The sequence below is a fragment of the Tyto alba genome, unplaced genomic scaffold (assembly GCF_018691265.1).
Source record: "Tyto alba isolate M040663 unplaced genomic scaffold, T.alba_DEE_v4.0 Super-Scaffold_22, whole genome shotgun sequence".
In the NCBI taxonomy this organism is placed as follows: domain Eukaryota; kingdom Metazoa; phylum Chordata; class Aves; order Strigiformes; family Tytonidae; genus Tyto; species Tyto alba.
Genome location: NW_024881296.1, coordinates 10,400,543 through 10,417,131, shown reverse-complemented (window position 1 = coordinate 10,417,131; position 16,589 = coordinate 10,400,543). Strand labels below are relative to the sequence as shown.

General features: G+C 37.9%; 1 protein-coding gene across 1 annotated transcript in view; it reads right to left on the bottom strand.

Annotated features, from left to right (window-relative positions):
- FMN2 (formin 2) overlaps positions 1-16,589 on the bottom strand; it is a 178,105-nt gene that overhangs the window by 140,698 nt on the left and 20,818 nt on the right. The window lies entirely within an intron of this gene.

Here is a 16,589-nt window from a genome sequence, read left to right as displayed (position 1 = left end):
TATTGCAGCACCAATTTCCTATTTATTTATATTATACAATTGTCCTGATGGGAAAACCATTACCAAGAAATTAAGTAAGTTTTTCCAAGGGTGTCACACAAAGTTATAATAGAATCAAGTCTCCCAACTCTTGGAATGAGCCTTTGTTCTTCGAATCATAAAATGATCATAGTCTTAAGAAATTGTGCTCTATTTCTTTGGAGAAACTCTCAATAAAACAATTATAACAAAAAAACCCGATAACTATTATGTTTAAATTTGTATTTAATACCGCTTCATAGAAGCAGAGTCCTCCAAACTAAGATGCAGTGCCACAAGCAGCAATTCAGAGAAGTAAAACTTTTGAAGACTTAGAGACTTATTCCTATTATATTGCCACGTTTCATGATCAAAGCATTTTCTCTGTTATCTCACCAGAGCATATGTTATAAAGTATATTGCAGGAGACAATGCTAGAGGTTTGAAAGATCATTATACACCGTGTGCAGTTGGCCAGAAAAAGACTACAAAAATTAGTTATATATGCAGGCTGCAGCAGAATCTATAATGTAAGAATAATAAATTGATTAATTAAACTCTAAAATGTCAACAGATGCCAAAGCTCAAATTTATAGGATATAAATAAAGAGATGAAATAGATCTACTGGAAAAGAAAAGGCAGATGGAATAATAAAGTTAATTTTGTGTTTTAGCATGAACTAGATGTGAATACAATTTGTACGTAAATTATTTTCTATAATCTGTTTTTTCTACCCACTCACTGGAAGGCAAAGGTATTTTCCAGAAAAAATATACTGCATTAAGAAAGAATTTTAGTGTTATTTAAAGTAGTAATAACAAAAATAATAATAGTTTTTTACATACAAATGTAAGATTTCTGTTTGAATGTTTATTTTATTAAAAATGTAAAATTTCCCAGACTTTATGAACATACTAAAAAGATTTTTCTTTTCAACATCTGGATGCAATTTAAGAAGGATATTGTAAGCGACATTTAGCTCAAAGTTTCTGTATTATTTTAACTTCATATGGTAATACAGCCTAAAATAAACAATATGTTAAAATGTTAGAAGTTATTCCTAAGATTTTCCTTTCCACATCTAAAGATCTGTTAATTCTGAATTATTAGTTCAAGTTTCCTAGCCTTTAATAAAAGTACACAGTACAGTACATTCAAGGGGATAAGCTAGGGGATAAACTTATAAAATACACAAGTCTTGTTATGTTTGCTGATTAGTTTGTCCCTGTTCCTTGGTTCCACCATCTATAAGGTGATATTAACATAACTGCTATATTCAACATATCCCTCTATTTAGCTAAAGATACAGTTCAGTTGTTAAATCTTCAAAGTCATTAATTAATTGAAGACAGGCTTTCTTACTGGCTGATATGCACTGTGATTTTTAACAACAATTTACCCACAGTTGCAGCAATGTATAGCAATCCCTTACATGAAGAAAGGCAACAGTATGAAACCATGGAGGCAAAGCACAAATAGAGAGCTATCTGATGACAGATGTCTTTGTGATTTGTTTTAGTAATTTTTCTTTGGGGTTGTAGCTGCAAATGCTTAGTGGTGCTGTAAAATACCATTTAAAAAAACCCTAGTTACTGTCCTTTTACTGCAATAAATGTCTTTTCCTAGCAATAAATACTGAGGTTGAGCTATATAAGCAAGTTTTAGAAAAAAGTAAGAGTACAAGGCATCACACTGGCACCAGAGCACCAATAGGCAGAATTTCTGGGGCAAAGCACATCATAGTACCATAGTATCACCGTATATCACTAGATAAAGTTCAATAACAAGTAAAGTTGTCCAATTAAATGAGAAACTACAATGGATAAGGATGAATTGGGAAGTCAGTGCTTTAAAACTTATATAAAATGCACAGAAGAAAAACTAATAATAAAAAAAATACAGCAGGGGAAGAGCACTCTGCACACACAAAATAGGACTAGGCAAGAAAACTACGCATTTCTTCCTACAAATGTTATGCAGGATTTTGAATGTCAGACTTGATATATTTTTTTTTTGTCTGGATGTTTCAACATTTAAGTAGTCTAGTCATGTTTAAAGAGTATTCTCCTGCAAACCCAGAAGCAGAATAGCCCCTTCCCTTCTCCCTCCCCCTTTTGCTTTAACCTAATTAACAGGAATAATATCTGTAAATGACAAAACAGGAAATGAGGCCTTTTTTTTCTTTTACCCCTAATCCACCCATTCATTTGCTAATTTCTGGAGCGCTTCTTAACAATGTTGCTCAAGATCAAACACTTTGTTCAGAATCTTAGTTGCCATTCAGTTGCAGTTTAATTCATAAAGTTGTTATTAACTACTGTTGCTTAGTGATTATTAACTACTGTCTAAACATCCTTTAGCATTCAGACAATATAGGATAAGTATATATGTAAAAAAAAAAAAAGTAATTAATGAACTTATTTCTCTTACTGTACTCTGCATTACTTATGTAATTTTGTCCATCTGAACCTGAAGCATTCTCTCCATTGTATTAGTAGCCTTGGAATAAATAAGGTAATAAAAATTATTTAATTCTACTAGCTAGTACTTTTTAACCTAAAAGAATCAATCAATTAACTCTAAATTTAGTACTATTGAGCTGTCCTTTGCATCAAATACATGAGTCAAAAAAATAATGGTTCTCAACACAAAGGTAATAATGTTTGGATAACGCTGTGCTTTAACACAGCTTGTGTGTTCCTTACAATTGCTATGGAGACCCAAGGACAGACATAGAGGTTCATTTTGCCAGTTCAGTTAACACATTTTACCAAATGCAAGCTGAAAAAGTTCAATTTTCAATGCATAGAGAAATAGCTTCACTGTGAACAGCTGTGAAAAAAGTCTTTGTATCAACAATAAATGGGTTATATGTTTCAAGCACTTACTGTGCAATATATTTAGAACAGACTGTTAAGTCACTTAAGTTTTGTACCTAACCAGCTAGGGCTTATCATCAAATTGAATGGCCATTACATGTGTCAGAACCATCCATCCCTGATCAAACATAAAAAACAGACGAAGTTAAAAAAAGGACAATACATATTTTCCTTAAAGGGAAGTGATGAGGTAAACCCTACCAAAAGAAAGTGTGTCAATACTTTAGAATGTCACTCATTTCCTTGAGAAAACATCCTGCCATGCTGCACTGCCCAACAGATGGAGTCGCTGCGGCACTGTTGTTCCAGGCAGGGCTGAAGCTATTTTACATGAGACAACAACATTTGAAAGCCACTGCTTACCAACAGGTAGTTCCTCCCTTGTTAAAAGCATCTGATGTTTCTTTTTCACCTACTTCCAGGTAAAAGCTAGTTGTCACTACAGTGGAAACATTCTAGCTCCAAAGTCCTCTGCGGCCTGGGGAGGCTGGTGCCGAATTCACCCCTGCCTCGCTGCCCTCTGGCCCTGCCTGCGTCTGCACTGATGTCAAAGGAAGAGACATTCGTTGATTCAGGGCAAGATGAAGGTTATACTTTTGTTTAAGTATACCCAAATACCTCTTTAACACTGGACTCCACAGGCATTTAACTACTTTTCTTTGGAACCAGAAATGGTTTGCTAGCACCCTATCTATCAATCAACACTACACACACGTGGCATTAATTCAAATTAAAATGATTTTGCGTCTATAAGCGTGAAATTGACTGTACAAGGTTAATCCCTGAATCTATTTGTTAAACAGCAAAACTAAAACCACAGCCATGTTTAATGAACAAGCTAAATTCCAGTCTACTTAAACTGCAAGATTTTGAGCTACAATTTTTTATCTTTGGTTTATAAATAAAATGCAGCAATAGCCTTTTTCCTCAGACACCATTAATCGCCTCATATTCGTAATTTGCATAAGGTAATACCTTCAACAGATGAAGATGACTGCAAATAACCTGGAATAATTAAATGATTCATGATTTCATAATTGTTAAATGATCAGTTGATTTCTGTTACAGGGATTTAAATGCAATGATAAAGCAACTTCTCTTGGTTGCCTTTATGTGACATGAAAATAGTAAAGAACACAGATCTCCCAGTTCTATCTTTTCCCCTAAAAGGTTAAGCTCTGAATTTTTATATTTCAAACAGCTTTTCTTCCCAGAAATCCCAGGTCATGAAGTTCCTGAAGCCTATTCTTACCTTTCTCCTAAGCATTAGTTTGGTGAGGGATGGGAGGCATACTAAGTTTTGAATTGAAGAACTACAGCTGAGTTTCAGCCTTAGGTCAAATCAGTATTCTGAGGCTCCTGCCAAAACCCTTCAGCAAAGAAGATGACTATAATCTCAGAAGTTATTTTTTAGGAGCTTAGAATGACTTATTAAACCCCAGTAAGGGATAAAAAGACTTTTATTTTCTTACAAAGTATTACATGATTAATTAACTGAAAGAATGGGAACATGAAATTAAGTTTGGAAGTATCAGGTACACTGGCCTTCTGTGGATTTTCTGTGATACTTTTACTGCCACGGCTCAGACTGTATCTTCTGGCTCATCTTCCAAATTACATGTTCTCTGCCTCCTTGTCATCTGCCAACTCCTCCCATTCCCATGAAGATGAAACACTATGATCTTGTCACCTCCTGTATGATATTACAGGTCTTCATCCCATTCCTATAACCAAGACTTGAGTAATATTCTTCATCAAAACCACCTCTGTAGAACATATAAGCTATTCACAGCAGAATGAAAAGTCTCAGTATGGTTTCCATTTGTACTGTCTCCCTTTTTGAAAAATGCAGGTAATTGTATTCTTCAATGATAATTTTCAACCTTAGCAAGCTACTCTGGATTTTAGGATATCAGACTCTGACCTCTTCAGGGATCTGCTTGGCAGAGTAGGATGGGATAAAGCCCTGGAGGCAAGAGGGGCCCAAGAAAGCTGGTTGATATTTAAGGATCACCTCCTCCAACACAGGAGCAATGCATCCCAACAAATAGGAAGTCAGGTAAGAATGCCAGGAGGCTGCATGGATGAAGAAGGAGCTCCTGGACAGGCTCAACACAAAAAGGAAGCCTACAGAGGGTGGAAGCATGGAAACAGGTAGCCTGGAAGGGATACAGAGAAACTGTCCAGGTAGCCAGGGACCAGGTTAGGAAGGCCAAAGCCCTTAGAGAATTAAATCTGGCCAGGGACATTAAGGGGAACAAAAAAAGCTTTTATATGTACATTGGTGATAAAAGGAAGGCTAGGGAAAACATGGGCCCTCTCTGGGAGGAAAAGGAAGATTTGTTCACCCAGAATATGAAAAAGGCCAAAGTATTCAATGAATTTTTGCCTCAGTCTTCACTGGAAAGGGCTCCAGCCACACTGCCCAAGACACAGAAGGTAAAGGCAGGGACTAGGAGAAAGAAGAACTGCCAGCTGGAGGAGAAGATTAGGTTTGAGACCATCAAAGGAACCTGAAAGTGCACCAGTCCACAGGCTCTGATAGGATGCATCCTCAGGTCCTGAGGGAACTGGCGCATGAAGTGTCTAAGCCACCATCCAACATATTTGAGAAGTTGTGGCAGCCCAGTGAAGTTCCCACAGACTGGAAAAGGGGAAACATAACTCCCATTTCTAAAAAGGGAAATAAAGACAACCCAGGGAACTACAGGGCAGTCAGTTTCACCTCTGGTCCTAGAAAGATCATGGGGCAGATCCTCCTAGAAAATATACTAGGGCACATGGAAAATAAGGAGATGATTTGTGACAGACAGCATGGCTTCACTAGGGGTAAATTCTCCCTGACAAACTCGGTGGCCTTCTGTGATGGGGTTACAGTGCTAGTGGGCAAGGGAAGAGCAACTGACATCATCTACATGGACTTGTGCAAAGTTTTTGACACCATCGCACACAACATCCTTGTCTCCAAATTGAAGAGACACAGATGTGATTGATGGTTCGCTTGGTGGACATGGAATTGGCTGGAAGGTCGCACACAAAGAGTTGCAGTCAACAGCTCAATGTCCAAGTGGTGTTCCTCAGGGGTTGGTGCTGGGACCAGCGCTGTTTAACATCTTTGTTGGAGACACGGACAGTGGGATTGAGTGCACCCCTCAGCAAGTTCACTGAAGACACCAAGCTGAATGGTGCAGTTGACACACTGGAGGGAAGAGATGCCAGTCAGAGGGACCTTGACAGGCAGGCCCATGGAAACCTCATGAAGTTCAACAAGGCCAAGTGCAAGGTCCTGCACATGGATCGGGGCAATCCCAAATACAAACACAGGCTGGGTAATGACTGGATTGAGAGCAGCCCTGCACAGACTGACTTGGGGGGAGTAGTGGACAGAAAACTGACTGTGAGCCAGCAATGTGTACTTGCAGTCCAGAAAGCCAGCTGTATTCTGGGCTGCTTCAAGAGAGGTGCGGCCAGCAGGTCGAGGAAGGGGATTCTGCTCCTCTACTCCACTCTTGTGAGACCCCACCTGCAGTGCTGTGTTCAGCTCTGGGGTCTCCAGCATAAGAACACAGACCTGCTTGAGTGGGTCCAGAGGAGGCCACGAAGATGACCAAGGGACTAGAGCACCTCCCTTATGAGGGAAGAGGCTGAGAGAGTTGGGGTTGTTCAGCCTGGAGAAAAGAAGGCTCCAGGGAGACCTTATAGCGGCCTGCCAGTACTTCAAGGGGGCCCACAGGAAAGGAAGGGAGGGACTCTTTATCAGGGAGGAGTAATGGTTTTAAATTGAGAGAGGCTAGATTTAAATTAGACATAAGGAAGAAATTTTTTACTGCAAGGGTGGTGAGGCACCAGAACAGGTTGCCCAGAGAAGCTGTGGCTGCCCCCTCCTTGGAAGTGTTCAAGGCCAGGCTGGATAGGGCTCTGAGAAACCTGACCTAGTGGAAGGTGTCCCTGCCCATGGCAGGGGGGCTGAAACTAGATGGTCTTTAAGGTCCCTTCCAATCCAAACCGTTCTATGATTTACTGCAACCATATTTACTGAAATGCAAGGTGGAAGGAAAAAGGAAGCCTACCCCCACCAAAAATCATTCTATATGTTTTCATTTAAAAATGAAACATTGTAAAATATTTATTCTATACATCACATAATATGCATATAATAATTTCATATAGTAACCCCAAACAGTACCAGCCTGACACAGGCACAGATTCTCCCTTGGCCTGGAAAGATATCTGTGTGTATGTATTATACTTCCTTCCATACGGCAGTAACTGCTACAAACCTCGGCTGACAGTACTGATAGTGACCTTGCCTGTCATAACCTGAACTATGAGTCACTTTGCTTATTTTAGAAGGATGCATGTTTGGTCTTTCTATTACAATTACCTCCTATTCCAGGGCAACCTTTCTTCTTCTCAAGCAGAGACTAAAAATAAGGATCTAAACTGTTCTGCAATGCAGGTTTGCCTTACACTTGACTGCCTATGGAATTACTGCATGCTGAAAACATGTTCAGTACCGTCCACAGACAAATACAGGCAAATCCTAAACCAATGAATTAACATTATAGCTCTTTTCCTGTCCAGCCTCCTTAGAAGACCAACCTTTCAAAGAGCAACAGCTAGCAATATAATCCTTAAGAACTAGAAATACCATGAACACATATTTGCTTTTGCTTAATTATTGAGGGGAGGTAGAGGGACAAATGGAAGAGAGAAACAGAAGAAAACTACAGCAGTCACAGACACACCGAGAAAAAATCCACACATGCACACACTGAGGCACTGCACTACAGCAGAGCTTGCAATAATGTTTCCCTGAGGATGTTGTTACAACATCATATTTATCTTTAAAGATGCATCTTCTATCCTTCTTACGCTGCATTGGCAAAAGCCTGGGAGCACAGCTGTCAGTGAGCACAAGTTGAGGTCAATGTTCAAAATGAGCTATACTTCAAAAGCTCCCCCTTCTGCTGGTCTCCTGCAATTGTCTCTTCTACCAGCCAGAGCACTACGCCACACTTCCACCATTAGCACAGCAGCTGCATCAGCAAATCTCAACCTATATCGACCAAGGCCAGACTTTCCATTTCAAGTCTTCCTAAAGCAGAGTGAACAGCTTCACTGTAATATCAGCTCTGAACACCCTATTGAGTCACATCAAGAGTTAACAGTGACTCATGCACGTATTGCTTATGTCCTCAAAAGCTGAAATCAGCTTGCATTCTTTTCCCCAGTTTACTCTTTTTTTTTCCACTTTAGAGAGATCAGAAATGCTCACACAGCAAAGGTATTTCATAAGCTTTGAAGCCAAAAGTACCATAGGCCCTGCTCTATTTTGAGGAGATAGTACAGAGAAAAAAAAAAAAAAGAAAGAAGGGATGTACAAAATGGTAAATTTCCATTTAGAATATGTTTTCTATTAGTCTTACAAAATATAAAAAGATAATTGCAGTCATCTTATGTTTTTTTCATTTACAAAGGATTCCAATTACAAAAGTAGTTCCACAAATTAAAGAGAGAACAAAAAATCTGGAAAAAAAACAGCTGATTTCTACATTTCTACATTTATATACCTGTAATTCAGATATCTGCCTCTCCATATGTCTCTAAATTATTCCTTCCATCCAATTTTTTTCTGTCTCCTTTTCTACATGTACGACCACCAAGGTCACAGCTAAGTCAGGCCTAAATCATCTGGCAAAGCAACTGAACTGTGCAGCACCAAACGTTCCCCAGAAAGCCAGAAGAGGACAAACACGTCCAAGAGACAGAAATACTGCAAAGATTTTCATATTTGTAGATGAGCTACTAATTGCAACTAGATGCAATTTTGTAAATACTTTACAGCACAAGTTTTATTCATACATCATATTCCTTCAAACTACACAGCAAAAGCTTGCTGACCTATTTCCTAGGGGCAAATCAATCACACTTCATTTTCACATTTCTGCTGTTTGATGTACTTTCCTAGGTCTCAGATATACAAGGCACTAAGTAACTATTATTTCACATATAAAATTAATATTTCGAAGATCAAAAGTAATACATGTCTTTAATATTTTCCTTTCATTTCATAGTATTTTTGTATTTCAAGATAGTGTTTCAGCTAACCTGTACCAGGCAGCCTAGATATAATGTGCAACATGATTGCTGAGAAAGAAGAGGTTTTCCAAGGAGCATATGGAACCTGGGGAATGAAAGAGAACTGGAAATTGGTACTTTAGCCAACTCTCCTTCAAATAACAAGTTCAAATCCTGCATAAATGCATATTAAATACATATTTGCACTTAAAAAATAACGAATTAATTTAGTCTCTTGCTTGCCCGAAGCCTGACCTGGGAGATTACACCAAATATTCCAGGATTAGAGACTTCATTTATTGTCCTTTTTCACTGAAGAGTTTCTAATCCTCTGTTGATTTATATTGGGAAACTGTTCCAGATCTCTCATCCTGTGAGGTTGTTTTGGCTGTTTAGTTTTTTATGGTTTTTTTAAGAGATTGAATTTTCTTTGACAGATACTTTCCTAAAGCCACGTGGCAGTTTTCTTACAGCCTGCTTATACAAAGCATGGAAAACGCACCAGATAACAGGCCTGCACACACAACATGCATTTCATAACAAAAAGAATAAAAAAGATTGAATCCTTCTACTATGAATAAACAAAAAGTATGTCATAAATCTAATTTCCAGGCAACATAAACCTTAAAAATTACAAAACTGGTCAAGGTCTTGGGTTAAGGCACATATTTCTAGAATTCTGCCAAAGATATTACCTTTCATTTTTATCAGTGTACTAGCTAATATCTGTATTCACTGCTTGTACACATATGTACGTTTCTAAGGGAAAAGAAAACCAAGAGGTTATATATTGATTTCCATATATATCTATAGCGCATATTTTCATATTATAGGTAATATATATTATTCTTTTTCTATTTATATCTTATATTTTAGTATTTAGAACACTACGGAAGTTAGGGATGTGTGGAAATGCCCAAGAGGAGTGTCCTTTCTTCTCTGTTGTTCTGTCTCCAGATTTTCTGGCTCTGTTCACATGGATGCTATGAACTGATCCCACATATCATAGATTCTTAAATTCAGAAGTCAAAAGAGAAATGTCAGTCTAAACAACACGTAGCAACTCTATCTCCCCCTTTGGCCCCAGTTTTCTATATCTGTCTACACACAGTTCAATATAGTTTCAAAGATAGAAATATATATTTATAAAATTCCACTGAAGAATGTATTGTTTGATGGATTGATTACATTCATAGGCTCTTCAAACAACTAGAACAAAACTACCAATTATTAATTTCATATATTATCACAGTAAACACCATGCTTTATTTTTCCCAATCTGTCTGAATATTTTGACATCTCAGTGTCCCTCCCTTTACACTGTTCCATCGCTTAATACCCTCTTGACTGGTAAATATTTGCCACGAAAACTGATGACTAGCTCCAAGTTAGAATGACAACGTATCTACCCCTGCGCAACTCAAGCAAGTAATTTTTCCCCATATTTTAGCCCCACAATTATCACTAATCATTGAAACAGATTCCAGATTGCGCAAGAGAGCTTGAATGATCATATCATTGAGATTTCAACAGACTCAGAACGAGAAGCCTATTATGCAGTTACAGAAAGAGAATCGCATAATGCTAATGGTTTCAAGTGTTTGAGACATCCCCAAAAAAGCCAGGAACCCACATGTGTGAGAGCCCTTCTGGAAACAAGGGCACAAGCTGCTGCTGGCAAGAGAATCCTGCTGCTGCCCCCAGGGCCACCACAGCACACAGGACAGAAGTGGCACTTCATAAAAATTCCACTAAAATTCTTCCAGGAATGCCCTGATTGAAAAAGTAGAGGTCTGGCAAAAATCCGAAAGTGGAATTCCCCAAAAAGAAAGATGTCAAGACCCCAGATTTAATGAAGTAAAAAGCCATCCCAGAAAGGATGTTACAAAAAAACAGTTTTCAAAATAAACCCATCTCACTCACTATCCATAGTTTCCCATCATCGAACCAAGCAGCTATATCTTAGAACAGCTTGCTCCACTTGTTCTGGCTAGAAGACATGGCAACAACACCAATTTCAGCATAGCCCAAATGGTCTGTTAAAAGATTACTTAACTATATGCTGTACTTGCACAAATCATGTTGAAAAACCCTGATGCAGTCAGATCAAAAACTGATTAATGCAAACCTTGGTCCGGATGAATGAACTCATGATGTCAGCCCAGTTCCTAATTTTGAAATTTGTATTATAATACAGAAAGACAATAGTTTACTGAAAATTTCACTTAGTGATGAAAAAGTCGAGTCCTGAAAACATGAATGTCAGGACAAAGGTCAGGACGCAGCTGTATTCTTGCATTAATTATGCAATAAACTTCCACAGCCTGATCAAGTCTATCACAACACTAGACAGAAGCAGACCGAAACGAAGCTGTTCCTCTTTGGTGGAAGAGAAGTAACGTGAGAGTGTCCCTTATCAAAATCACCAGTAATTTTCTTCTTCAGGTAAGTTATTTGCAGTGTTGCCATTTTGTAAGGAAACCCAGATGAATTGCTTCCTACCATACTTGCTTTGTCTAGAAAGAAGCTGTACATAAAAAGCTATCAATGTAGTCTTATTGATCTTTGCTAAAACCATGCTGCATTTTGTTCCATTTTTCTTTACCCTTTTATCATATACCAAACAGCTAATTATATCCTATTATTTCCTCCTTCAAGATTCATTCCAAAACCTTGCTTGTTGCTGTAGCCAAAATTAGAAGACTAGAATTGCCTGGATCATTTGCAATAACAACAATATAACACTTTTTCTAAAAAGCAGGTATTCTAAATTTGCTATCACCAGAGCTTCAAAATATATTAAAGTGTTTTTGATGGCCTGTGACGGTGCTTTCAGAATTCTTGTAGATTAGCAAGTCTAAGCATTCGGTCTTCCTAACTTTAGCATTAAGGTCCTTAAAATTTTGTTTCCTCAGTGACTAAGATTTTACACCTTTCTCCCACACAGAATTTTCTGATATATAACATATGTCTAACATGATAAGCTGAGACAAAGTATTAAACTATGCTTTTATCCCTACCTTTCACTATATATATTTTATGTATATACTTTATATATATGGTGAAAAATAAGAACATAGATTTGTTACTAAATATATTTTGGAAGCTGAAGTTTTTAAATCCCCAACTACAATACAGCAGTGGTACACAGTACAAATAAAATATAAATGAGATTTTCTTATATTTTCTAAAAATATAAACGAGATGCACCCTCCCAAAACATTATATGGCATGTCTCCTTTCACTTCGGTTTCTCTTCAGGTTCTAATGCAGTATTATTGCTGATTACAGAAGTATATTACTAAAGCTTTCCTAATTATAGCAGATTATCATAAAAGAGAATCTATATGTGTCTGTCTACCGAATCTTTTAGGCACCATATGCATCTTTGGCAACTTTCATATTGTGTTTTCCAGGTGCTTAGGTTTCTCTCAGTGAGTATTTAATTCTGCCCATTTTTACCCTTTTAGTTTCTGTGGTGATTTGCGACACGAAGGCAGTATTCTGTGCCAGGTTCTCACAGGCTGCTGGAAAGCCACAATTCTTTCTGTCTAGCTCTTCAAAGAAGCTCCTTCTCATGTCTTTTTGGGCAGCTATTACTAACAACAACTTTGTCAATCTAGACTGACACACACTGTTCTTTACAACCCAACTTTGTAAAACTTCTTTATTACTAATGGTTCTACATTTCATTTGACATTTAATGCAGTCTAGTCCATCACTACCTGAGAAGTAAATCCCAGTATTTCCTCAAGCAGCCACAGGTCACAAAACACACTCAAACTGAACTAGCAAGCCTCTGAAATTGGACACAAATAACAAATTTCTTTCAACCTACTTATTAGAGTTCCAGCATGCCTTAGCTTTCTTTCCTCTATAGGACCTGTGCACCCAAAGTCTGACAATCTCCTCCACTGTCTGCTGACTTTTTAATATTTATCACAATGTACAAAAGCTTTTCTTCTTTGTATTCATAAACAAAAACTGGTAAGATGGAGAAAGGGGAAAAGCAAAAAAATAGAACTACATTCCACATAAAAGAAAAATAGATACATGCATGCCTACATATTTGTGCATATATGGTCTTCTAGACTTCATCTGAATGAAACCTAAGCACATCTCTTGCTGCAACTGGACCTTTATGTTCTTTTACTGATATAATCAAATATTTCACTCAACTATTTCTCAGCATACTGTAATGTCTTGACTCTTTGCATGACAAAATAGTGTTTAGATACACACCCTCTATTATGAAGGCAATGTTTTGGGGTTGTTTTTCGTTTTTCTGTTTTTCTTTTTTTAATGAAAACCACCTTTTCTTCCATGACTGTTAGCAGATGTTAATGTAGTTAATTACAGTGTTACTGCAGCATCAACTTCTTTCGTACAGTGATTTTTTTTCCTTATCATTGCAAGGAAGAGAAAAGGATATGATTTATTTTTCCCCTGGTACTACCTATTATGCATGTTCTAGGGATATCTGAGCCAGATCTCAGCATCAAACAAACCCTAGAATGAAAGCTGTCTCCTGTAATTAGTTCCACAGTAAAGTTATCTATGCTTCCTCCTGATTCAAATTCACACCAGGTTCAGAGCTCTGGCACTTGTGATAAATTTCATATATTTTGAAACCAAACAATTCATAATTTACTGACAAATAAGAATATTTCAATGATAAATCTCATTTGTGACTAGGCTTACCTGCCATTATTTAGCTGCAAATGTCAAGCAATCCAAAAGATTACATTTTTGTACTACTTCTGTATTTATATATTTCCATTTAATTTTATGTATATTAGGATTTACTTTTACAACTGTGATGTTGTTTACGTACACATAATCTCATAACCACTGCTTCTCACTGTTGCAAAGCTGCTGACTTAATGGGTTCTATCATCTATGCATCTACACAGGAAAAAAGTCATGTTCTGTATTTATCTGAGAATAAAGCAGGGTTTTGCATCAGAAAACAGAATCCACTTCTTATTCATGGTCAGAAAGCCTAGCTATTTCCATCAATGTGAAGGACGCTTATTCTGGACAGCAGCAATGTAGAAATAAAATAAGGAATAATATTTTTTTTACTCAAGGTAAGACAGAGTATCTTGCTGTCCCCAGCTTCCTTTACATGAACTACAATGTCAAATGCAGGAAGTTGCTGCTGCTTAAAAGAAATAAAGGTGTGACACAGCTCCTGATCCCACTTTGCTGCCTTTTCTAAAGCACTTAATGAAATTAAACTGGCCTTGTAATATCATATGAAGAGGCAGGAATGAGGTGACACAATGTAAAGTCCTCACATCCTTCTGTCACCTTCCTTTCACAGCTTCTCACTGCTTCAGCTCCGCTCCCCTTTTATCAACACACCTCATACCCCACAAAGAGAAATTGTATGCATAAAAGTAAGTTCCCAGAAACTGATGTATTCCACCTAGTTGCTACAGAACGGTGCTTTTACATGTACCTAAAAATAATCAAAGCCACAATCACAGAAACACCTACACATATATGCTTCATCACCACTACTCCTTATGTAAGTTCTAATTTTGACAGGAGTCATTTACAAGGACTACACTTAGCCATATCCTGATCTACATTAATCTACAGTGCAAAGAACCTTGGACAAACCTTGGGTAATTAGTATTTTTGCATTTTCTATCAGCATGATTCACATTAGAACTTGATCCCTCATAGACAAGCAGCCTAAAATATTGCTAGAGATGCTTTTCAGTTCCAAGTTTATTTTTCTTTAGACACCACAGCATGGAGAAAAAGGTGAGACCTTCTTCAAGGAATAGAGTTTTTTCTGCAAAGAAGAGCCCATGAACAGGGTTTTTTTAAAAAAAAAAAAAAAAAAAAAAAATCCAGACAAACCACCCCCCAAAGCTACTAAATAATTTATACATATTAAAAAAAAAAAAAAATAAAGCCCAATTAGATCCAAGAAATATATTCAAAATTAAATTCAATATAACTATTCCCACTGGAATAATCCACTGCTCTTTTCACAGAAATTAAATCAGAGGCACGCAATGTCCTTTGATGACCAGTTCTAGCCAGATCCCATGTGTGATAGGTATTATATATATAGTACATACTGGTACTATGTGTTGGATCTAAGCAGAGCTTCATGGACCTCCAGCTATAAACTGTCCCTTTTCCTTTTCCCCTTTGCACACCAAAAGAGACCAGCAGGCAACCAAGACAACAGGCCTCTACTCCAGACAGGAGTCAGGCTGCCAGTGAGACATCAGAACAGGGCTGCTGCTCAGGAGGAGACTGCCCAAGAGATGCAGCCACTCAACCCCATGACCAAAACCTGCTACTCTCCATGAAGTTCTAGATGAAGATAAAAGTATTAATCATGAGATCCCATCAAAACAAGACTGTGGCAGCACTGCATTCCACAGACATTACTCATGTGGCTCCGATTTCCATATTTTGGTGCTGGCATGGTAACACTGAAGCAACTTATCAGCACTCAGCAGTCTTTCAGTAACATATTGCAGCCCATTTTTAAACACATTTTACTGTAGTTGGAGTTCAGTATTGCAACTTCCCCCCCCCCCTCCAGGTTTGGGTTAACAAAAAAGAGGATCTTTGCCTTCAGACGCGTACTAGCAACACTCAGTGGACTGTGTGATCCCGTATCACATGAAGTGCTGCTGCTGAGTAGCTTCCTTAGAGGAGGCTGCACTGTCCCACCATCTGATGAAAGAAACATTTGTATTACTGCTAACAAACATCATCAGTGAACCATAAGTAGTCTTAAATAACTGTTGTAAGATAAACATTCTCATCAGGATGCCAAAAGATACAAATGCATATTGTGTGCATCATCACATGAATCAGAATGAAAAAAAAAACAACCAAACAAACAAAAAACAACAAACCTTGAAGAATTATCTGGAAAGATCTACTTTATGTCTCAGAAACAAACTTTCATCCTGTTTTTTCAAGTTTTCACATACTTATCTATACTGAAACCTTTGTATATGCCTGCAGACACTGCACTGGAACTGCGAGTTGGTGCAGATGACATTAGCACAGCGAGATAAAGTGGCCTTTGTGAGAAGCAGGCCAGCACTCTGTGGAAATCAGAAAGCAGCCGTGAGCGCACAAGCATGGGACTGACTCAGATTTTGTTTTTATGGTAACCAGAGATTTTTGTCTCCTGTTTACAGCTAGAGCAGGACAAATATAAATCTCTGAAGAGAAATTTAAAGGTAAATAATCTATTTGCATTAGAGTCATACAGCAACTGTGTTACAGCCAGCCAGCAGAGATTAGAAAGGGCATGGGTTTGTCTGGGTCAAGTTTAATTACCATCTGGGGCAGCTGATGGGACTCTTACATTCAGTTTATGTAACAGGCACCCTTATTAGCTCCTCTGCAATCACTACACCTCAAATTAATGCAAGGATAAACTCCCTTGTATTAAATCAATCTGATAGCTCTTCCCTTTCAGTCATGTTAATGTCTGGAAACATCAGTTTCATTTTCCCACCAAGATACTCTCTTGATGTTAGCGCAAATCATTCATTGCCACATACCGAAGCAAGAGAGCCAATCCTACTCATTCAGGTTCAGCTCTTGTCCTCCTGGGACCA